The sequence below is a fragment of the Diceros bicornis genome, chromosome X (genome assembly GCF_020826845.1).
Source record: "Diceros bicornis minor isolate mBicDic1 chromosome X, mDicBic1.mat.cur, whole genome shotgun sequence".
NCBI classification, from domain to species: domain Eukaryota; kingdom Metazoa; phylum Chordata; class Mammalia; order Perissodactyla; family Rhinocerotidae; genus Diceros; species Diceros bicornis.
The window spans coordinates 12,033,360-12,057,760 of NC_080781.1; the positions used below are offsets into that span (position 1 = coordinate 12,033,360).

The 24,401-nt window shown below is 39.0% G+C and overlaps 1 long non-coding RNA gene across 1 annotated transcript in view; it reads right to left on the bottom strand.

Moving 5' to 3' along the window:
* Positions 1 to 2,353, bottom strand: part of LOC131400747 (uncharacterized) — a 115,306-nt gene extending 112,953 nt beyond the window's left edge. Inside the window, exon 1 of the long non-coding RNA XR_009217433.1 lies at positions 2,213 to 2,353. This is a non-coding gene — a long non-coding RNA (uncharacterized LOC131400747). The remainder of the gene's footprint in view (positions 1 to 2,212) is intronic.
* Positions 2,354 to 24,401: the final 22,048 nt, after the last annotated feature.

The window sequence follows — 24,401 nt, forward strand, 5'->3', positions numbered from 1 at the left end:
TCAACCTTGACGTCTCCCTCCAGTGCCCCCCACTGGCAGAGCCTAACAGGGCATCAGCTGGCAAAGGTTTGCAAAGTCCCATCCCCAGCATGACAAAGCACAGAGCTGTCCAGTCTGGTTGTCACTAGCCACAAGTGGCTATTTAAGTTTCAATTTAAACACATGAAAATTAAATAAAATGTAAAATTCAGTTCCTCGGTTGCACTAGCTACATTTGGAGTGCTCAAGAGCCACATGTAGCTAGTGGCTACCATGTTGGATAGCATAGCTGTAAAGGACGGTGAGACCCTAAATCACATAAGAAGAAACACAAATCATCTTAGCAAATTTCATCTTCTATGTTGTGTCTGCAGACCCATCCCCACCCCAGCAAAGGCTCTCTCTCTTCAAACAAATAATGGTACTATGCCATTAAAAAGGACTTTTCTCCAATATGATGATGGTGGTGGCGGTGGTGGTAGTAACAGCAATATTTTATTGAGCATTTACATTTAGAGTCAGGTCCTGTGCAAAGCATTTTGATTTCAGTATTTCATTTAATACCACAACACTATGAGCTAAGTACTTTTTTGATCCCATCTTACAGACTTAGAATCTGGAATTTAGAGTGGGTAAGGAATTGTCAAAGCCACACAGTTAACGGCAGAGCCCTTGACTTAACGGTACTCTGGGATGTATTGTCTAGCCTGTCAAAGGGAGCTGACATTTCACAAGGAAGAGATTTTATTTGCTTACCATTGTTCAGCAGAACAGCATTTTCTCGGAAAGAATAAATTGGACAAATAAAACCAACAATAATGGCACTTAATAACATAAGGAATTACGACAATGAAAGTAATTTCAGTTTAATAAAATTCACTCCCAGCAGACTTGCAACAACCCAACAGGGAGGAGTAACGTTCTTTCTGGTTTTATGATGAGTCAACCCACTCAATCAGATTCAATGTTTGGAAATACCTTGGATTGAGTCCTTCACCTTTCAGTTTATGTTGTTTGCAAGATGATTGCTTAATTTATGGGTAGTGACCAGATCTTCTTGTGCCCTCATTTTCTGTAGCATTAACACTGCAGTTATCTAAGTTATGCTAATCAGAGGCAACATGATCAAGACGTGGTTGGGTCAATCATTAGCTTTGTGATATTAGAATAGTTATAAAATTCCTCTAAGCCCCAGTTTCCTTACCTTATAGGGATATTGTGAGGATTAAATTAGATCATGGATATATGTAAACAATCTAGAACATTTTTTGACATGTATAATTATACTATTATTAGTGGATTTTATGTGGCCTTCTAATAGAAGGCAAAAGAGACAGAAACAATTATTTCTTGTCTTTTAAGCATGTATACATTCATTTGTTCACTCAACAAATATTTATTGAATGCCTATTATGTGCCAGGCACTATTCTAGGTTCTTGGGATATATCAATGAACACACCAGACAAAAATCTGTGCCATGATGGAGCTAACATAATATCTATTTAGCACCCATTCTATGAAAGACATTAACCCCATTTGTCACAAATATAAAAAGGAATCTTCCCTGTCTTTAAGAAATTTATATTCCATTACCTCAAAAACTTGTAAAACACCTTCTTAAAGGAATGACATTTATTAACAAATGCAGTATTCCTGGCAACAGGAATTAAATGTGTACTGTGAAAAAAATGCTAATTTAGATATCAGAGAATCTAGGCTCTAGCCCTATCTATCTATCTCTGCTTCTAACTTCTTGTAGTATCAATTATACTCTCTGAGCTTCAGTTTTCTCACCTGCCAAAATGGGAGTAGGGTCTCAAAGGTATTTTCAGCAATAAAGTTATATTTTCTATATGTCTACTATAATAATCCTAGCAAGACAGGCCAAGTTTATGGAGTCTAGAAAAATATACTTTTTCATATGTAATATCAACCACAGGCACTAATATCATGTATAACTTAAATTGAGATGCAATCTTATGGGGGATTACTTAGTTTTTCTACTGAAGATAACAAAAGCAGCTGTTTGACTTGTCTCAAAAGCAGAGTCTGAGACAAGAAGATAATCTCAGTGGAGTGTTGGTAATTTGTTTGAGAGAGGATCCCAAGAAGCTGTAGTGAGAGAAAGGGACAGCGAGGCAGGGGAGAAAGCCAATGTCAGGGTGCATAAGTGGAGTTGTTATTGCAATCAGGACCCAGTCCCATCAGGACTTCTGAGAAAATACAGAATACCTGCCTGAATAATCCATCCAAAGGAGAGGAGGCTAGTGCATTTTTTCACTGGGTCCCATCCATAATTGATTGAGAACTGCCCTCAAGGGTGTCAACAGCCTCACCTTCTGAGCCCAGCAGACTTCCACAGCTTCAGCTCTGAGAAGGCTATGGGACAGAAAGCAAAGTTTGAGTTTAAGGTGTGATATTGATATGGGTTGAATTGTGTTCCCCTCAAACCTCATTTGTTGGAGTCTTAACTCCCTGCACCTCAGAATGTGACGTTATTTGAAGATAGGGTCATTATAGAGGTGATTGAATTAAAATGAGGTCATTAGGGTGAGCCCTAATCCAATATGACTGGTGTCCCTATAGAAAGGGGGAAATTTGGACACACATACAAGCACACAAGGAGAATATCATGTTAAAATTGGAGTTCTGCTACCACAAGCCAAGGAACTGCCAGAAGCTAGGAGAAAAGCCTGGAACAGATCCTGATTTCAAATTTCTAGCCTCCAGAACCGTGAGACAATAAATTTCTGTTGTGTAAGCCACTCGGTTCATGGTACTTTGTTATGGCAGGCTTAGCAAGCTAATATAGACGCTGTTGTGACGAATCTGAGCTCACAAGAAACTGCAACACAGCTGTGGCTGAAACTAGAAGGAAGCAAGGGAGGTGACATGGGTATCAAAGACATCTTCTACAGTCTATGGACAACGGACATGGTGGAGCTGAGAGATTACCCTGTTTTTTCTCAGCTTCCTCTAAAGAAAGACTGAAAAAGCTACAACCTGTGATGGCTAGAACTATAAACTGTCAAAAGGTGTGTTCTATGTGTTCATTACATTTGAAGCAGTGATAAACCCTCCTATTATCCTCTTAATTGCTAATATACCTTTTCTTCCTAAGGCAGCCATTGAGATTCCATGTTCTCTTTTATTTGAACCAATTACATTTGTTAACACATTTGAAAAAGGGACATTTTAAAAGCCTGATTTCCAGAGCAGCCTCCATTCCTTCTAGGGTAAAACTGACCAAAACAAAAAGTGGATGACAGCTATGTTACACCTAAAAATCTTACATTTATATTCATAATGTTTTATAGTGGAAATGTTTAAAAATTGTGATGAATTCACTAAAAGTGTGTCATAGAACTGCCGAGGAAATTGGGAGCATGGATTTGTGCCTGAAATTTGAGATTCTTTAACTGGGTCAGGAATATCTTGCTAACACTTACTTAAAATACACTTAGTGTATTTTAAGCTACTAAGAACTTAACTTTGATTGCATACAAAACTCAACCCTTTTACTCCCACCCCTACATTTTATGTTTTTGATGTCACAATTTACATCTTTTTATATTGTGTCTATTAACAAATCATATAGCTATAGCTATTTTTATTTTTATTTTTTTATTTTATTTTATTATTTTTTGTGAGGAAGATCAGCCCTGAGCTAACATCCATGCCAATCTTCCTCTTTTTGCTGAGGAAGACTGGCCCTGGGCTAACATCTGTGCCCATCTTCCTCTACTTTATATGGGATGCCGCCACAGCATGTCTTGACAAGCGGTGCCTCAGTGGGAGCCCGGGATCCGAACTCAGGCCACCAGCAGCAGAGCATGTGCACTTAACCGCTACACCACCAGGCCGGCCCCTAGCTATAGCTATTTTGAATAATTTTGTCCTTAACCTTTATACTAGAGTTAAGTGGTCAATACCCCATCCTATTACAGTATTAGAGTAAATATTTGAATCTGACTATATACTTATCTTTACCAGTATGTTGTATGTTTTCATATGTTTTTACATTACTAGTTAGTGTACTTTCATTTCAGCTTGAAGAGCTCCTTTCAGCATTTCCTGTAAGGCAGGTCTAGTGGTGATGAACTCCCTCAGCTTTTGTTTGTTAGGGAATGTCTTTATCTCACCTTTATTTCTGAAGGACAACTTCCTGGGTAAAGTATTCTTGGCTGGCGGTTGTTTTCTTTCAGCACTTTGAATATATCATCCCATTCTCTCCCAGCCTGTAAGATTTCTGCTGATAAGTCAGCTGATGGCCTTATGGGGGTTCACTTGTATGAGAGAACTGTTTTGTCTCTTGCTGCTTTAAAAATTCTCTTTGTCTTTGATTTTAGACAGTTTTATTATAATGTGTCTTGGAGAAGATTGTTTTGGATTGAAAATTTGGGGTGCCTATTAGCTTCATGAACTGGGATTTCCAAGTATCTCTCTAGGTTTGGGAAGTTCTCAGCCATTATTTCTTTAAATAAGCTTTCCACCCCTGTCTCCCTCTCTTCTTCTTCTGGGACCCCAATGATGCATACATTGTTTCTCTTAACAGTGTCCCTAAGGCCCATAGGCTTTCTTCATTTCTTTTCATTCTTTTTTCTTTTTGTCCCTCTGATTGGATAATTTCAAATGATCTATCTTTGAGCTGACCGATTCTGTCTTCTCTTTGGTCCTGTCTGCTGTTGAAGATCTCTATTGAATTTCAGTTCAGTCATTGTTATTTTTAAGCTCCAAAATTTCTGTTTGGTTCTTTTTTATGTTTTCTACCTTTTCTGGAACTTCTAATTTTGTTCTTGTATTGTCCTCTTGATTTTGTTAAATTGTTTATCTATGTTCTCTTGTAGCTCTCTGAGAATCATTAGAACAATTATTTTGAATTCTTTGTTAGGCAATTCCTGTATCTCCACTTCTTTGGGGTCAGTTACTAGAAGGTTACTGTGCTCCTTTGGTGGAGTCATATTTCCCTGATTGTTTGTGATCCCTGTAGATTTCCATAGGTATCTGCACATTTGAAGAAGCAGTCACTTCTTCCAGACTTTATGGGCTGATTTTAGTAAGGAAAGACCTTCATCTGTGGGTGGGGACATGCTGCAGCATGCTGTGACCCTGGGTCTAGTGGTGCAAGGTGCCAAGTGCAGGAGTGTGTGGTGACTCTGGGTCTGAGGGTCTGTACTGACTCATTGGTTCAGGCTACTGGGGTCCACAGCATCAACAACTGTGTGGTCCTTGGTGAGCATTTTGGGGGGTCTACAGAGGCTACAAGAGCTGTTGGAGTACTCTAGGACACTGTTACAAATGTGTCTTTTGTGTAAGCAGATGAGTGACATGCTTCTGTTTACATGGAGCCAGGCAATAGTCCAGGTTGAAGAGTCAGAACCAAGGCAGTAGGAATGGGGAGGAAGAGGACAGGTCATATTTTTTCAGTATTTTATTGGCAAAATCAATAATTTGTTGACTGACAGATACAGGGGATGAAGACTGAGGGAGAAGACGAAAGATGGAAGATGATGCAAAGGTTTTTAGGTTGCGTGACTGAGTGATGTTGCTGTTAATTAAACTAGAGAACACCAGAGGAGAAAGGGTGAAAGGAAAGATAATGAGTTGAGTCACTATGTTGAAGATGCCTTTATGAGATGCTTTTGAGATATGCAGTTGGAATCATGGATTTGACTCTGAGGAGAAAAGTGGGGCTACATATGACTTGGAAGTCATCTGTGAATATAGAAAGCAATGAAACTGTCACCATAATAAATGTTTTCAAAGTTATCTAATTTAAGGTCCATAACAACTCTGAGCTGTACAATATTTTGACTGATGAGGACACTGAGATTCTGAAAGACCAAATAACTTCCTAAAAGCCACATAACTAGTATGTGGAAGAACCAGAATTCAACCCACTCTCACTAAATACAAAGTTCATGTTCTTTCTTTTGTGTTTTGCTGACCCTCTCTAAGTCATGGCAGTAAATGGACTCTTCCAGAAAAAGCCTGTAGAGTGAGGAGAGAATAGGCATAATATTGGATGTGATGAAAAAATCCAATGTAGTCCGTTTGTAGTTTACATTCCAAAAGGGGAATGTAGATAAAGGGTGTGATTGAGAGGGATGGTAGCCACCCTGCTACAGTGATTCTCACACATAATAGCTGTTATTCTGCTTCCTATGGAAAATTTCATTAGGCTCTTTTAGTGAACGTGCCTTTCTGACTTTGGAAAATAAAGAGAAATCAAGAACACTTAGGAAGCAATAAGAGAAAATGTGTCTTGGATCTCCAGCTTCTCAGTTTCAATATGATGCTTTAACTGCTGTCAAGTGGCCATTAGATTGCCAAATTGGTAGTTGCCCACCAGCCAAATACATCTCTATTTTAAGTTTAATACATTTGTAGCTTCTTTTACTATATCCCTGGAGAAGAAGCTCTAACTTTCATCTTAGTTCTCCTTTTCAACAAAGTGAAATACAAATTTTTGGGTAGACACTGAAAAAGAGAAATGTTTCAGCATTTTCAAAATTAATGCATTCATTCATACAGTCAATGAGTCTTCATTAACAAGACACTGCCCTTGTCTTCTAGTTGACTACAGTTCAGTTGGGGAAAGCGTCCAATCTTTAAGAGTCTTAAATCATGAGTAGTTTCAATGAGAGGCCAGAAGAGAGAGAGTGATGAAGATGCAGACCAGCCCTTGAGGAGAAAATGAGATGATATGATGCAGAGCACAGGTGGAAATATTAATCTACGAAAAGAGCACATCAACTATTCAAGGATAATAGCCAGAGGAAAAGAAAGGTTGCATTCAAAAGTAGTTTGATGACAAGCAAATTGACGGAATTTGTGTCTAGTGGCTTCTATTATTTTTCCTGTGGAATTTTCTTCTAAAAATCAAGAGGAAAGGTTCAAACAAGCAGAGAAATTTAGAACAATACTATGCCTTTCATAGGGCTTTTACCCTGTCCCAAACACAAAGATGTCTACACCCAAACATGAGAGAACAGAATTACTGGAGCTGGGAAGTCAATTCTGGATGAATAGAGGAAGGGGCCAAGTCAATGTAATATGGTCCATGTCTGCAGCTCAATGATGGAGGATTTGATTGGACATAGAGATGAAACTGAAAAATATTGAGAAGTAAAGAAGAGTTAACATTACAGATCTGTTGCTTCAGTTAGACATTTGACAGGTGCCTTACAATACAAATAAGTGGTCAAGATCTCTTTGAGTACCTAAAAGGCAGGTATTTCCTAGTTTTTACTGACAGAAGAGTAAGGCAGTTCTCCTTAAGCTTGGCTTCATATTGGAATCACCTAGTGTGGTAGTAATCTATTGCTATATAACAAATTACTGCAAACTTGGTAGCTTAAAACAACAAACATTTATTATCCTACACAGTTTTTGTGGATCACAAATTTGGGAGTAGCTTAGTTGGGGATTCTGGCTCAGCATCTCTCATGAAGTTGTAGTCAAGATGTCAGCTTGGGCTGCAGTCATCTGTAGGCTTGACTGGGGCTTCCAAGATGGCTCTCTCACGTAGCTATTGGCAGAAGGCTGCATTAGTCAGGATTCTCCAGAGATGAACCAATAGGAGATATATATATATGGAATTGGCTTGCACAATTATGGAGGCTGAAAAGTCCCAGGATTTTAGTCAGCAAGCTGGAGACCCAGGAATGCTCATGTTATAGTTCAAGTCCAAGTTCGATAGCCTGAGAACCAAGGGAGCTGATGGTGTCAGTTCCAGTCCAAAAGCCAGCAGGCTTGAGATCCAGGAAGAGAAGATGTTTCAGTTCAAGTCCAAAGGCAGGAAAAGACTGACATTCCAGCTCAAGCAGTTAGGCAAGAGGAGTTCCCTTTTACTCAGTCTTTTTGTTCTATTCAGGTCTTCAATTGATTAGATGAGGCCCATCCATATTAGAGAGGGCAATCTGCTTTACTCAGTCTTACCTATTCAAATACTAATATCATCCAGAAACACCCTTACAGACACATCCAGAATAATGTTTGTCCAAATGTCTGAGCACCCTGTGGCCCAGTCAAGTTGACACATAAAATTAACCATAACAAATGTCTCAGTTCCTTGCTGGCTTTTGGTAGGAAGGCTTAGTTCCTTATAACGTGGGACTCTCTCTAGGGCTGCTTGAGTGTCCTGATGGCCATGGTAGCTGGTTTCCCCAAAAGCATGTGATTCAAGAGAGAAAGCCAGGAGGAAGCCTCGAAGTGTTTTATGATCTAGTTTTGGAAGTCACACTCAATCACTGCCACCATATGCACTTGTTAGAAGCAAGCCACTAAGTCCAGCCCATTCTCAAAGAGAGAGGAATTAAGTTTTACCTCTTGCAGAAAGGAGCACCAAACAATTTGTGGGTATATTTTTAAATCTGGGGAGCTTTAAAAAATACTGACACCTGGCTATCACCCCTAGACCTTCTGATTTAACTGGTCTGTGATTTTAAAAAGCCCTCCAGGTGATTCTAATGGGTAGCCAAGGTTTCCCTGCATCATATGCATCCTCTCTCATGTCTGTTAATACTGTAAGCTCTTAGCAAGCAAGCACATAGCCCTGTGATTTTCACTTTTCCAGCCCTAATGTTGCACCACATCATGCAAGTGGGTGTGAAAACTTCCTTTGATAAAGAACTCAATTTCATTAAAGAAATTTTTAAAATTCAAAATACTTTTCTTAATGCAAAAAAACTTAAGCAATATGTTTTACATAGAGGCATGATACTCAAGAGAAAAGCATTTAAACCTAACATTTTCAAAATCATATGTGTTACAAAGCAAGGATATAGAATAAAACAAATACAAGAGATTTCTGGCTAAGTACGAAGCCTAAAACTTGTAAATAAAAGAATAAGCAAGCAATACTTTGAGCTTATAAAGGATCAGATACTTATTGATAATTCATGACAGAATGTGACCAAGTCTGACTTTGGAGTGATGGTTAGTTTTATTTATCAACTTGGCTAGACTATAGTAACCAGTTATTTAATCAAACACTAATTTAGATGTTGCTGTGAAGGTATTTTGTAGGTATGATTAACATCTACATTCACTTGACTTTAAGTAAAGGAGATTTCCCTAGATAACATGGTTGGGTCTCACCTAATCAATTGAAGGCCTTAAAAGCAAAAACTGAGGCTTCCCAAAGAAGAAGCAATTCTGCCTCGAGACTATAACATCAACTCCTACCTGAGTTTCCATCCTGCCAGACTGCCCTACAAATTTTGGACTTGCCAGCACCCACAAACGTGGGAGCCAATTCCTCAAAATAAATCTCTTTATATATATATATATATGGATATGGATAAATATGTCTGTATATATCCTATTAGTTCTGTTTCTCTGGAGATCCCTGATTGATACAGATTTTGGTGCTTGGAAGTGGGGTGCTGCTGTAACAAATACTTGAAAATGTGGAAATGGGGAATTTTGAGGAGCTTGATAGATAGAGCTTAGATTGCCTTGAAAAGATGGTTGGTAGGAGTACAGATATTAAAGGTGGTTCTGGTGAAGGCTCAGATGGAAGTGAGGAACACAGTAGAGAAATCTTCTATTATCTCAGAGAATACGTATATCACCATGAATAGAATTCTGGTAGAAATATGAACGTTAAAGGTGCTTCTGGCGAGGTCTCAGATGGAAATGAGGAAAATATTATTGGACATTGGAGGAAGGGCGATCTTTGTTATAAAGTGGTAAAGAACTTGGTTGAATTGTGTCCTAGAGTTTTATGGAAAATAGAACTTTTAAGTGATGAACTTAGACATTTGGGTAAGGAGATTTCTAAGCAAAGTGTGGAAAGTGTGGCCTGGTTTCTCTTTGCTGCTTATAATAAAATGCTAAAGGAAAAGGATAAATTGAGGAAAAGATTGTTAAGCAAAAAGGGACCAGCACTTGATGATTTGGAAAATTCTCAGCCTATTCAGATAGCAGCGAAAGACAAGATAGTGCACTCTGGAGAGAACGCCAAGGGTATGGCTGGACAACGGATTGTTAAAGAGATTGGATAGGTGATTTATGGGTCCAATCAAACATCTCAGCAGAAGCCAGGAATGGAGATGGGGTTATCCAGGAAGGATCTGTGGAGAACCCTCATGTCTAATGGTTCGGACTTCTTCTGAATTTCATCAGAAGACTGACAAATATTTGAGAATTTTAAACCAGCAAAAACACTATCACCCTGGACTGAGAGGGACATAGAGGAGAACACCATGTGAAGACAGAGATACGTAGGAAAAATGCCATGTGAAGACGGAGGCAGAGATTGGAGTGATGCATCTATAAGCCAAAGAAAGCCAAGGATTGCCTGCAAACCACCAGAAGTTAGGAAAAGGCAAGGAAAGATCCTCCCCAGGGCCTTCAGAGAGATCATGGCCTTGCCAGCACCTTGATTTCAGACTTCTAGCCTCCAGAACTGTAAGAGAATAAATTTCTATTGTTTTAAGCCACCCAGTTTGTGGTGTTTTGTTACAACAGCCCTAGGAAATGAATACAGGAAGCATCGAAAATAGATGTTGACTAGCTGAAATCTCCTCTTACATTGAACCTACATATACTCTGTACCTGCTTTGGGGAACAAAGATAAATGTTTTAATTTAACAAACAGTTAGATTAAATTAACTAAATAATTAAATAATTTCATTTAAAACTTGGTTTAAGACATATTTGAAAGTTATATTACTTGTCATTTTGGCGTTTCCATCTTCCTTGATCTCTAATTTCCTCTCTTTCCCTCTTGCATGGTTGCAAAAATGCCAAATAATATTTTTGCATGTGAAATCCAATGGAATAAACAACAGTGTTCTCTTGACAAACATCTCTGCTCATTAGTAAGGGATTTAAATTCTGCACGGGCTCTGTTTACACATTCAGCTGCTAATTGTCAGTCAGTTTGATACGCACAGTGAACAACCACAGTGGTGGAAATTACCAAAGCAGAAGCACCACATTGATTAGACTGACCCCCAGTGTGGCTGCTGGAAGTGTTCTCAAATGGTGGAGCCATAGCACAGGCTTCCAAATCCCTGTGACCAAAGTCACTGGAACTTAAAGGTCACCAGCCATTCCAGTCTCTGAGTTTGTGCTCTGTTAATCAGGCAACTTTATTCAGCTCTTGGAAGAGTCAGAATTGAGTTGCATTGCCCATTTTCTTTCAGTTCTTTAAAATGCAAGGAATTCTATTCATCAGATCCTACTAACCATGCATGGCTCCCTCCCACAAACAGCTGTTTCTTGGTAGGGCCTTTGGAAATGTGGCCTATCTTCATCTACATACAAGCATATACCTGAATGAAAAGGAGGCAGCTTTGGCAATAGGATTCCTCAGACTACGAGTCATGACCCATTGGTGAATTGTGAAATCATCTGATGAGTCATAACCAGAATTTTTTAAAAAGCAAAATAGGACAGGATATACTAATTAGAATAGAAAATATCAGAATGCTTGCCATGTAGTAAAGGTAACTATTTCATGAACCTTTTTTTTACTTGTCGTTTTCACATATGTTTATGTATGTGTTTATGTGATCATAACAAAACTGTATCTCCTTCTGGGGGTCATGTTTTTAAAAGTTTGAAAAACATAGTTCTAGGGCGTGATCATGATTTCTGAATTCCCTTCAGTCTAAAAATGACCACTGGCCCCTTGCACAGTTAACACAGCCATTGCTCCTCCACTTCTTTTTATTAACACCATGTCCTCAGGCCAACAGCACTGGCACCTGCTAGAAAAAAATGAATTCTAAAGACTCCAGTCCCTAGGAAACACAAAGAAAAGGGCAAAATGGACAATAAGAAGAGCTTTGTGGTTTGCTCTCCTTTAAGAGCCCTGTGATTTCCTTGAAATCTTGGGAATCTGGCCACATAACTTGTCTTCCTTTCTCTGTTGGGGTGTATTTAGGTGCTAGGGTCAAAGATAAATGGATCATGGGTCCTCCTTAAGAGTCCTGCTCTCAGACTGATAGCAAAGAGGAACATTTCAGATAATATCATTGTGAGCCAACCCTGATGACCTAGTGGTTAAAGTTCGGCACTCTCACTGCTTCGGCGACCCGGGTTTGTTTCCTAGTTGCGGAACCATACCACCCGTCTGTCAGTTGCCATGCTGTGGTGGTGGCTCACATAGAAGAACTAGAAAGACTTACAACTAGGATATACAAGCAAGCACCGGGGCTCTGGGGAGAGAAAAAAAAAAAAAGAAGGAGATTGGCAACAGATGTTAGCTCAGGATGAATCCTTCCCTGCAAAAAAAAAGAAGATAATATCATTGCAAGGCAATGTTGTAAGTGCTTTGGCGAAGGTGGGATTAAGAAAACCAGGGTAGCTGCTACCAAGAATAAGATGTTCTTAAAAGATAACTAGGAGTTTCCCAGTCAGAGGAGAGGAGGAAGGACACTCCAGGCAGAGAGAATGAAATATGCAGGGTACATAAAAGGAATGGCAGATCCATGGAACTTGGTATATTATAGGATGGCATGGCATCATATGACGCAGCTGAAACAATTGGTCATATGGCAGAATGGTGGACCATGGGGTAACGAGAGAAGGCAGAGATCAGGTCATAGACAGAAAGCCTTGGGGGCTATACTAAAGAGTTCAGACATCATCCTCTAGTCATGGGAAACCACAGAGCAGTCTTAAGTTGTAAAAAGAAAAAACAGACTTGCAACACAGAGGGTCATTTTGTAAGGAGGATAAGGCCAATTGCTGAGATCGGGGGTGGTAAGCTGTTTGGAGGCGGGAAAGTTCAATAGAACACTATTCCCATAGACCAGATAAGACATGGTGGGGACCTTAATTAAAGTGGTAGGAAAGCAGAAGAGAGAATGGAAATAAGAGATTGAAGAGATAGAATCAAGAAAATTTGGAGACTGGTGAAGAAGCAGGAGAAGTCTTAGATAACTCCCATCCTTCTCAATTGGGTGTCTAGGTGAGTGGTGGTACTACCCATCAGGACAGGAACGTGGGAGGAGAAGCAACTCTGTGGGAGAGAATTAGTTCAGTTTGGGCCAAATTGAATTAATGTGCCTGTAGGACAGCCGAGTGAATTAGGATGTTAGATAATTGGATCTGGTACCCTCTTTCTTTTGTTTTCTAAGCTGAAGTGCAATCAAACAACCCAAGAAATGTACAGGCCTTCAGTCAATCAACTCTTTCCTTTACCAGGTAGTAGTTTCTACCACGGTCCTTGCAAAAGTATTCAGAAGAAGAAAAGACTCAGTATGCACCAAATACAAGAAATTTTGGAAAAAGTAGGACACCGATGCTGGTATCTTCAGATATAGGTACTGGTGAGACTTGAATAAATGCTCTTCATTCCAGTATATGACAACCAAGCTTCATTTTGAGAGCCAAGATGTTTGCAATGGTGGAAAAGACTCAGTCAGGCCATGCTGTGCCCTGATCTCACAAATTTGTCTCTGACTCCAAGAAACCTACTGTTTTGTATACACCAAAAAGACTCGGTTATGAACCATTCAGGCTCAAGCTCTCCTAAAGGGAGTGACTTTTATTCCTAGGGAAAAGGTGTGCAGGTCACCCAAAGATTTCAAGACCTGTCTGTCAATTAACCACAGGCATGTATGGTGCTGGGGTGAAGCAGAAATGCTACTTGGATTTCAGCAATAAACTTGGTGCCAGCAAATATTATTGCAGCATAAGACTCCAGTTTAATCTACGTCTTAAAGATCTCAGGAATTCCTTTCACCACTCAATATTTTAAAATGATCACCATGTGTTTCTTCACTAATGAAGAAATTACATTTTGAAATGCCTTTCTGAGTTAAATTACCTAGTAATAACTCTTGGGGTGTGTGTACTTTGGGCAGGGGCAGGAGTGGGTGGAAGAGTGTTAGGGAGGAGAAGAAACTCGTTCCAAGTTTTTTTTTGAGGGTGGAGATTGCATAGACATCAGTAAAATTAAAATAAGAAAAATTAAAGTGTCAGAAGTGAAAATTTAGCACGTTTCTGGCTTCAAATACCATGCTTGTTTTTCATCCACATCATGTAGAGATAACAAAGATATAATTCTGCTAATGTCAGTTAGATATCATCTTCTTTTCCAAGCTCATTACTCACCTCAATCTCTTTGCAGATTGTTAAAGAGCTTCCTGCCTCTGCCAATTTTGACAGGGTACCTTGTAAAAGTAGAGCAAAATGCTAGGGCTGCTTCTCATCTCCACTCCATTTAACAGAGCTAAGAAATCAAAGGCTACAGTTTAGCAAAAGGGACTAGATTTGTGTTTCCCTAATCTATAGCTCCAGTCCTGACACCACCCAAGCTCCAGTACTGACTTTTTAGTGGCTTTTCTATGTCACTCTGCCCACTCAAACTCCACATGCTTAAACTGTATTTATCATCTCCTCCTTCTCACCCTACTAGCTGCCACTTCTCCCTTTTGTCTCTGAATCCACCCTTCGTGAATTCTCCTGATCCCCAAAAAAGTAGATGTGTGAGTCTCACTTATAGGCTACATGATTCACTCTTAAACACCAATTTTTCACCTCTTGATTTACATTTGTCCTTTAGTGATGTCATGACCCTCAAGAACACTCAAAACCAATCGTGCTAAATCTGTGGGTGCTGGTGTCTGTGGGTCTACAGCTGCCTACTTGACAGCTTCAAGGGGGTGTCATTGATACCTCAAACTAACCATGGGCATAACTGAATCCATGGTTTCCTCTACCCCCACTACAAAGTGCCTCTCCTTCCTTGTTCCCTTATCTCGGAGAGTGCACCATTACCCCTTAAATTGCTCAAGCCAGGTTCATCCTCTCACTGACTCATCTGCCCATCCAGCTGCCAAGCCCCTTCAATCCCACCTTCTCAATAGCTCTCAAATCCATTTTGCTCCATTACCCTTGCCCTGCCTTAGCCCAGGCATTTTATATTTCCTTTTGGAGTAAAAGTCTTATAACTGTTCTCCCTGACTCCACTCTGACTGTGACTCTCTGACCAAAGCCTGAGTGATCTTTCTAGAATGTAGTTTTGAGCATGACATTCTGCTCCTTTACATCTTTAAAAAGCTTCCTTCTGCCCACATGATACTTCCCAAGAACCTCCATTACATGGCCCATTCTGATCACTCCGATCCCATCAACTATAACTCAACAACTCTCCTGTACTCTCAAATGCTACCCTTCCTGCCCACAAAGTTGTCTACTCCTTATGCTTCTCAAATGCCTTGACACTTTACATCGCTTTCTCCTCGTTCTAGAAATTAGGAACTCCCATTCCTAACAATGTGATAGATTAAAGGAAACACTAACCTGAAAGCATGTTTCTAAAGGATGTCTACCCAGAGTAGATGGCCTTTGTTTGGCAGAATGTCTGGCTGAAGTTTGTAAAATGAAAAAGCAGGACCAGGTTGAGTTAAAGATTGGGAAAGTCAAATTGTCGTACATACTAGAGTAAGGGGAATTTTGGGTTTCAAAGGAGTGAGATGAAGAAAGTTTTATAGAGATGGAGTGGTGAGGGCTCTGAGAAAGGAGGGAAGGGGATATGTGAGGAGAATGTGAAAATGAAAGAGAGCCAGTATCATGGTGACATGCTGTGGTCTGAGAAGATGTCCACTAAGAAATTCCTAGTGATGAGGATGACCACGGGATTCTTGAGAACTGGAGTGTCTGTGATTCAATTTTATATGGCTTATCTTGACTATTCTGAGTTGTGATCCCCCTCTATTACCCCTAAACCTTCCATAAAAATCTGTTCAAACAGCACTCTGTGCTAGAGCTGAGCAGAGCTCCAAGCCAGAGGCGATGCAGTCACAGAGAGAGCACAGCTGGTGTGGAGAGAAGACAGCAGCCGCCAGTGTCCAGGTGTTACAGGGAAACAGGCTGCAGTGTGGACTGACCACAAGAAAGTCAGATGCACAGAACTGGCCAGGCATCTAGCTGGGCATGTTAGATTTTCTACCACCTGAGGGATTGCGTCTCCGGGCAATTTCCTTACATCAGAGAGAAAGGAGACGCGACTCTCATAAGGCGGAAAGAACTGGGGATTTCCAAGCAGCTGACTCTTGGGTTACAGTTATAGCTTTATAAAATTATAATTTTATAATTATAAAATATTATAGCTTTATAAAATTATAGCTTTATAAAATAAAGTTATAGAATTGCTATGAAGTAAATAAATACTTTTGAGTAAGTAAATAAATGCAATAATAAATATGTTAGATATAAGTTAAAATGGATATACTTATAGAGAGGGATGGTAAAAATCACATTGGATGGTAGATATAAAGTAACGTTACAAGAATACCGATGATACCTTAAAAAGAAGAGATTGGTCTTCACTCTCTGGATCCTTAACTTACAAAAAAAGGTATATTGTTTCCAATAGGTCAGAGAAATAATGACATGGTTTTGATTCAAATTAGGGAGAAAGAGAGAGTGAAGTGTATGGAAGAGAAGAGGGAGAGATTTATTACCATTATACTACAATTTTCACAATTTCTAATCTAGAAATTTAGGAAACTAAATAAAATGTACATTATATCTTACAAAATAGAATTTATAATAATAAGCAGGTAAAAGTCATCAAGTTTGGGATGTCACAATTCAGGACATATTTTAGTACCAACAGAAATCATTTCAGACATAAAATGTATTTCCAAAGCTTAAAAAAAATTCCTTCACACACAGCCCCAACAACTATATGTGAGAACATTTGGTGCTTCCTGCAGAGTCACTGGAGTTTTATAAAGACTAACATCTCTCTAGGACCTCAATGCTAATCAGAATTTGAGAAAGCAGTGTTAATGAATATGCATGTGAAATATTAATATATCCTGATTCCTAAGGCAGAAGCAACACCCCAGAAATTTTGGGGTTCAAGAACTTCAGAGTACTTGCTAATTAACTTGGATATATTAGTCAGGATGAGTTAGAATATGCTACAGTAATAATTCCAAAATTCTCAGTAGTGTAGCACAACAAAAGATTATTTCTTACTCATACAAGGTCTGTGGCAGATCTGGGAGACTGGGCAGGATTGCTTTTTTCCATGTACTGGCGCAGTTTTTCACATCAATTAGATTTTATGGTTTCTCCATACCAACATACACTCCCACGGTTGCTGTGGTCTAGGAACAGAGCCTGGAAAATCATGAACTGACTTGTATCAGTAATTCACATTTCAGTCACATGACTACACCTAACTTCAAGAGGGGCCCCCCACCTCCCCAAAAAAGGAGGATCAGAAAACTTGGTGGCAAATATTAGTAATGTCTACTACAGTTATGTAGCAGATCTTTAGATTTTACTTGTATTCCTACAGGAAAGATAAAGTGAAAATATTTCCAGGTATTTTCAAGTATCAGAAGCTTTTTCCCACCTTCCTCCCACTTGTTCCTTGCTTTAGAATGGTGTGACCAAGAAAAAAAAAGGAATAAAAAATAGACTTCGAATACATTATTTATTTTAATCCAATCCACATTACTAGTGAAGAACTAAGAGCTTTCTTTTATGTATTGTCAGGTTTTTCAAACTTGGCATTATTGACATTTTGGGCCAGATCATTCTTGGGGACTGTCCTGTTTTGCAGGATATCAAGCAGCATCCCTGGTCTCTACTCACTAGATGCCAATAGCATGCCTCTCACTCCAGTTGTGACAACCAAAAATGTCTCCAGACATTATTAAATGTCCCTGGGGGGTAAAATTATTCCTGGTTGAGAACTGCTTTTCCATTTGCTGCTTTTGACCACCGGGAAGGGTTCAGATCATCTAACACATGAAATGACCCAATATTGATGACGGGTAGAAATAGACCAAAGATAATACACTTTCTCCCAGATCTACCACTGGGACTTTGAGCAAGTCTCCGAACCTCTCTTTACCTTATCTATAAAATGGGGAGAATAATGTTACCTGGCTCACAAGTTCATTGAAAGAATTAAATGAGACACTAAATAACCCATTATTTTCTCTCTGTTTTGGGAAACTACTTCTGTACACACCCAGTTCCTATATACACATGGAGTGTATTTCTGGACTTTCTGTTCTGTTCTACTTGTCTTTGCGTATTCCTGTGAGAGTTCCTCAGTGTGTTGATTAACCATTCTTATTATTAATCCCTCTATTATCTACAGGTGACTTGTGTGGGAAACTCTGCCATCAGGAAAGAGGCTGGAAACTGAGAAGCGAAGAAAAAGGCCTGCAGAAGCTCTGTACTAAAGTTCAGATACTTTTCTCATTGTGAAGTTCCCCAAGGTTATAAACTATTTTTTCTTCAGCCCCTATACCATCTTGTGCCTCACACACAGGTATAGGCACCCAATAAGTGGTTGCTGAAGGTCTAAATGTACAACTTCAGACATAAGTCAAACAAGATTATCAATACTGGGTTTCCCCACGCCACCTTAGGTTAGAAGTCCCAAATTAGGTGGGATGAGGACAGGGAAGGTATTAATACAGGCAGTACCAGCATCAGCAATAAGTGACAGGTGACAGTCTGACATTAAAAGAGGAAATTAAAGGGCAAACATTAATTTAAAAATAAAAACCACATGCTCTGGAGAGTAAGCAGCCATACACATCACAATAACCCCTTAGCTGCATTACAGTGTCAGTGCATAATAATTGACATCCCTAATAATGACTCTGACATTTAAAAAAATGCTAATTTCTGTTCAGCATGTTCTATTTTTAAAAATCCAGAGTAGTGTGTAAGGTATTTGAGAAAGATTTCCATCACAGACTTATAAAATATGTGATTTGAAATATACCTTAGAGATTACCTAATCTAACTGTTTTCTAGATGAAGAAAGTCAGTCCCAGAAAGGTGAAGTGTACTTGTCCAAGGTCAGGTGCCCAGAGAGGCAGAATTGGAACTAAAGCCTTAGTTTGCTAACTCCATGGCAAGTTCTTTTTCCACTATAGCACATCTTCAAAAATATATTTCTTTAATTAATTAAAATTTCCAAATTTAATATTTGGCAGCTCAATAAGGGTACACTTCAACTATATGGAATTTTCCTGCACTGAGTTATTAATCAACTGGTCCTTATTGAGCCTTTGTGTTGCCGACAAAAATAATAGTTTAGATATGATAGGTGTGTTAAAGGAGGGAGAAAGCATGATGCTTGACTCAAGTGACAACTTTCTAGAAAGGAAGGGAAGATTTACATGTAAAAAGTCAGGACAATGCAAAGCAGTGTGGAGTGTGGCAATGAGTCTGAGTGTGTGGAAACTAACTCTGGTTGCTCTGGGAATCGAGAGATAGGAAACATTAACCCATGGCAAGCCGTCAAGGACAGCACAGGGGTGGGGTGGGACAGGTCACCTGAATTGGACTCACAGAATATGTTGACTTTGGAAAAGAAAACAAAGATGTTCTAGATGTGAAGAACAACATTAGAAAACACTAGAAGGGGGTGGAAGCCTGGATCACATTTTCTAAACCATTCATTTGAACAGGTTATCTAACAAGTATGAGTTATTTATGAAGATGAGGGGTGGTTACAGGAAATATTAAAAATTTAGCCTGCCTTGGAAAATCTAAGTTGAAGGAAAGAGTGAATAAAGAAAATGGCCCGATTGTTCTAGAATAGCGCTGTCTGATAGAAATATAATGCATGCTACAATATAATGTAAAATTTTCTAGTAGCCCCATTAAAAGAAGCAAAAAGCAACAGATTAAATTCATTTTAAAAATACATCTTATCTAACTCAATATATCCAAACTGTTATTATTTCAATATGTACTCAATATACAAAAATTAATGAGATATTTTACATTCTTTTACTCATACTAAGTCTCTGAAATCTAATGTGCATTTTACACTTACAGCATATCTCAATTTGGATGTCAAATTCATCAAGAAATATTTTATCTGCATTTAGATATTGTAAAATTTATAATTAAAAAGATGAATTCACATACCCAAGTTGTTCCAAACATACACAAAAGTTTTCCAGTAACTGAATCAAATACCCAAAATCATTTTCTGTTAATATTCACATCCACATTGACAAAACTGTTTCAGTTTTTAAATTTAAATGCTAGTCAACTAAAATTAAATAAATTAAAATTAAATTCCTCAGGCCCACAGGAAAAATTTCAAGGTTTCAATCACACGTGTGGCTAGTAGCTACGCGTTAGGCTGCACAGGTCTAGAGGTGGGTTTTAGGGGTGGGAAGCAGGGTTGCAGGTGACATAAGGCCCTTGGATGGCAGACTCAGAGTATCTGGAGGGAGACTGTGAATATGAGCTAGTGCACAAGACGGAGCCACTCCATACTACCCACCAAGAAGGAAGGAGATATCAAGACAAAAACAGATTCCTAGGGAGACTAATCTGCACCAGAATAGAGAAAACAAAAAAGAAAAAAACAAAGGGAGACCAACAAACAGTTTATTGTATTAAATAAAATGTGAAATAACGAGGACTGGAACTGGAGGTGGGAAGGAGGAATGAGAGGGGAGTTGATGATCTGAGAGGCTGCTGGTTGGATGGAAGAACTGACAAGACTGAAGAATAGATGGGACTCAGAAGAAGAGCCCCCGGTTGAAGACCTCAGAGGGACCTGGTTTTTGTTTGCTTGTTTTGTGTTTTGTTTGGGTTTTTGTTTTGTGTTTGTTTTTTCTCTATTCTCTCTTCTACATACATTTTACAAGGAAAATTATATTCCATAGTGGTTTTCAGGTGCTCATGGATTCTTGGGGTAACTCTTGAACTCCTGGGAATGTAAAGGGCCTATTATCATGGAAAACAAGAGGAGAGGAGAGTGGGGGGGGAAGGAGGAGGAGGTGGGGAAGATAGACTATAAATTTTAAATTTAGGATTTACCAATAAATAGATGATAGATCAAACCATTTGAGTGAGTGAGATCACCCAGGGAGGTATGCAGAGTGAGAAGACAGGGGCCGCCCCAAGGACAGTACATTTTTAGGGACAGAGAAGCCTTCAAATTAATGCTTCCAATGTGCAAAGAGACTGAACCAGACAGGTTAGGTGTTTGCTCCACGGTCTCATTCACTCAACCAACATTTATCGAGACAAAGGCCTAGGTGTTCACTTGTATTCTACATACAAGCGAAGTGGGTCGTCCTGGAAGAGTGCACTGCTAGGGTCGCAGCCAGGACTGAACTCAAGATGGTCTCTGCCTGCAGCAGGGTCTCTGTCCTACACCACGTAGAGTTATGCACAGTGTCACTGGCAGGGTTCTGGCCTTGGAGGTAGATCAGTCTAAACTGTATTCTGTTGAAGTTTCATTCACCATTTTTAAAAATGTTCTTCAAGGAAGATCTTACTTTTTCTAACAACAAAGTAATTAGACTCATACCTTAAAAGGAAAAGAAAAGATGGGGCTGTGTAGAGTTGGGATGATGGAGAAATCTTCCCATTTATAGTAGTGATGGTGCTGGAGGCAGAGCAGGGCTTTGGGGAGGGAAGTTGGTGTTGGTCTCCCATCCATTTGCTGCTGCAATGAGATGGGTGTGGAGGTATAAGAAAAAACATAAATTATGATACAAGAAAATTCAGAGGATATTCAGTTCAGTATGAACTGATGTCACATTATACCATTTAACTTTTGAAAGCAGTAGTGCTCAAATCGAAATGGGATAGAAAGGTCTAACTTTGTAACTTCTCTTTCTATAGAAATGTCACAATATTTTCCATTAAGGATCAAAAGGACCACCATATTTTCACCTTCTCTAACAACAGATTTTTATGCTACCCCGGTGACAATTGGCAATTTTACATTTGTTCTTTACGAAACTTCTATTTCCCCTGCTTTGTAATTTGGAAGAATATTTAGTATTCTGGGTTCAAACTGCGAAATACAATAGAGAAAATTACCCATCTTAGAAGCATAATTCCTTTTATTGCATAGTTGACTTAAAAAAAAAAAACCTTTAAGGGAAGAATTTATTCATTAAATCTAACTATTTGCATAAAACGATGCTCTCCCTCAATTCCTTACTTCTTTCTTTCCAAATTTTTCATAAAATGTAGAACTCAGTCTCATTAACTTTACACTTCTCTCAGTGACATTCAGGATTCTGAAATCAGAAAACCATGGATCATGCAAGAAGGAAAAGCAATTGCCTGGATTGTCTTTCTTCCCCCTCCACCTGACATCTATGCATCATTCATGTGCCAGTTGAAACATCACCTCTGAGAAAACAGAGCTGGCTCATGTGGACTTCTCTGTGCCCTTACAACACCTCTACTCTCTTGGAGAAATCTGCTTGCATTTTTCTTACATGTGAACACATCTGTCTGTGCTAGTCCTTCAAGGAAGAACCATGTCATACACATCATTGTACCTCTGGAGATTAGTGCAGTAACTGGCCTAGGAAGCACCCAATAAATATTTGAGAAATAAAGAATGGGTATATAAATGAACAAGTGAATGACTGAATTATTATTTTAGCTCTGGATTCAGAGCTGAAATGCTTTTTTTTGTTGATGTTTTAATAGATTATAACTGTGAAATTTTGGGTTGTACATTTTTGTTTGTCCATCACATATGTCTCCCTTCACCGCTTGTGCCGACTCCCTACCCCCATTGCCCCTGGTAACCACAATACAGTTTTCTCTGTCCACCTGTTGGTTTATATTCCACATATGAGTGAGATCACACAGTGTTTGTCTTTCTCTTTCTGGCTTATTTCGCTTAACATAATACCTCCCGTCCCATCCATGTTGTTGCAAATGGGACGATTTTGTCTTTTTTTATAGCTGAGTAGTATTCCATTGTATGTATATATACCACATCTTCTTGATCCAATCATCAGTCGAGGGACATTTAGGTTGCTCCCACTTCTTGGCTATAGTGAATAATGCTGCAATGAACATAGGGGTGCATAAGCCTCTTTGAATTGTTGATTTCAGGTTCACCAGCTGGGAGAAAATATTTGCAAAACATATATCTGACAAGGGGTTAATCTCCCTAATATATAAAGAACTCACACAACTGAACAACAAAAAAACAAATGACCCAATCAAAAAATGGGCAGAGGAAATGAACAGACACTTCTCCAAAGAAATTATACAGATGGCCAATAGGCACATGAAAAGATGTTCAACATCACTAATCATCAGGGAAATGCAAATCAAAACAACACTAAGATACTACCTCACGCCCGTTAGAATGGCTATAATCACCAAGACAAAAAACAACAAATGTCGGAGAGGATGTGGATAAACAGGAACCCTCATACACAGCTGGTGGGAATGCAAACTGGTGCAGTCTCTATGGAAAACGGTATGGAGATTCCTCAAAGAATTAAAAATAGAAGTACCCTATGATCCAGCTATCCCATTACTGGGAATCTATCCAGAGCTGAAATTCTTATTAGCTATACAGGCATACCTTGGAGATATTGCAGGTTCAGTTCTAGACCACCATGATAAAGTGAATATAACAATAAAGTGAGACAAATGAATTTTTTGTTTTCCTAGTGCATATAAAAGTTATGTTTACACTATACTGTAGTGCAGTATTATTAAGTGCGCAATAGCATCATGTCTAAAAAAACAATATATATATATCTTAATTTAAAAATACTTCATGCTAAAAAATGCTAACCATCATCTGAGCCTTAAGTGAATCATAATCTTTTTGCTGGCAAAGGGTCTTGCTTCGATGTTGATGGCTGCTGACTGATCAGGTTGGTGGTTGCTGAAGGTTGGGGTGGCTATGGCAATTTCTTAAAATAAGACAACAATGAAGTTTGCCACATTGATTAACTATTCTTTTCATGAATGATTTCTCTGCAGCACGCAATGCTGTTCGATAGCATTTTACCCACGGTAGAACTTCTTTCAAAATTGGAGTCAATCCTCTCAAACCCTGCTGCTGCTTTGTCAACTAAGTTTATGTCATATTCTAAATCCTTTGTTGTCATTTCAACAATCTTCACAGCATCTTCACCACAAATAGATTCTATCTCAAGAAAGCACTTTCTTTGCTCATCTATAAGAAGCAACTCCTCATCCATTAAAGTTTTGTCGTGACATTGCAGCAATTCAGTCACATTTCCAGGCTCCACTTCTAATTCTAGTTCTCTTGCTATTTCCTACACATCTGCAGTTACTTCCTCCTCTGAAGTCTTAAACTCCTCAAAGTCATCCATGAGGGTTGGAATCAACTTCTTCCAAACTCCCGTTAATGTTGATATCTTGACCTCTTCCCATGAATCACAAACGTTCTTAATGGCATCTAGAATGGTGAATCCTTTCCAGAAAGTTTTCAATTTACTTTGCCCTGATCCATCAGAGGAATCACTATTTATGGCAGCTATAGCCTTAAGAAATGTATTTCTTAAATAATAACACTTGAAAGTCAAAATTACTCTTTGATCCATGGGCTGCAGAACGGATGTTGGGTTAGCAGGCATGAAAACAACATTAATCTCATTATACATCTCCATCAGAACTCTTGGGTGAACAGGTACATTGTCAATGAGCA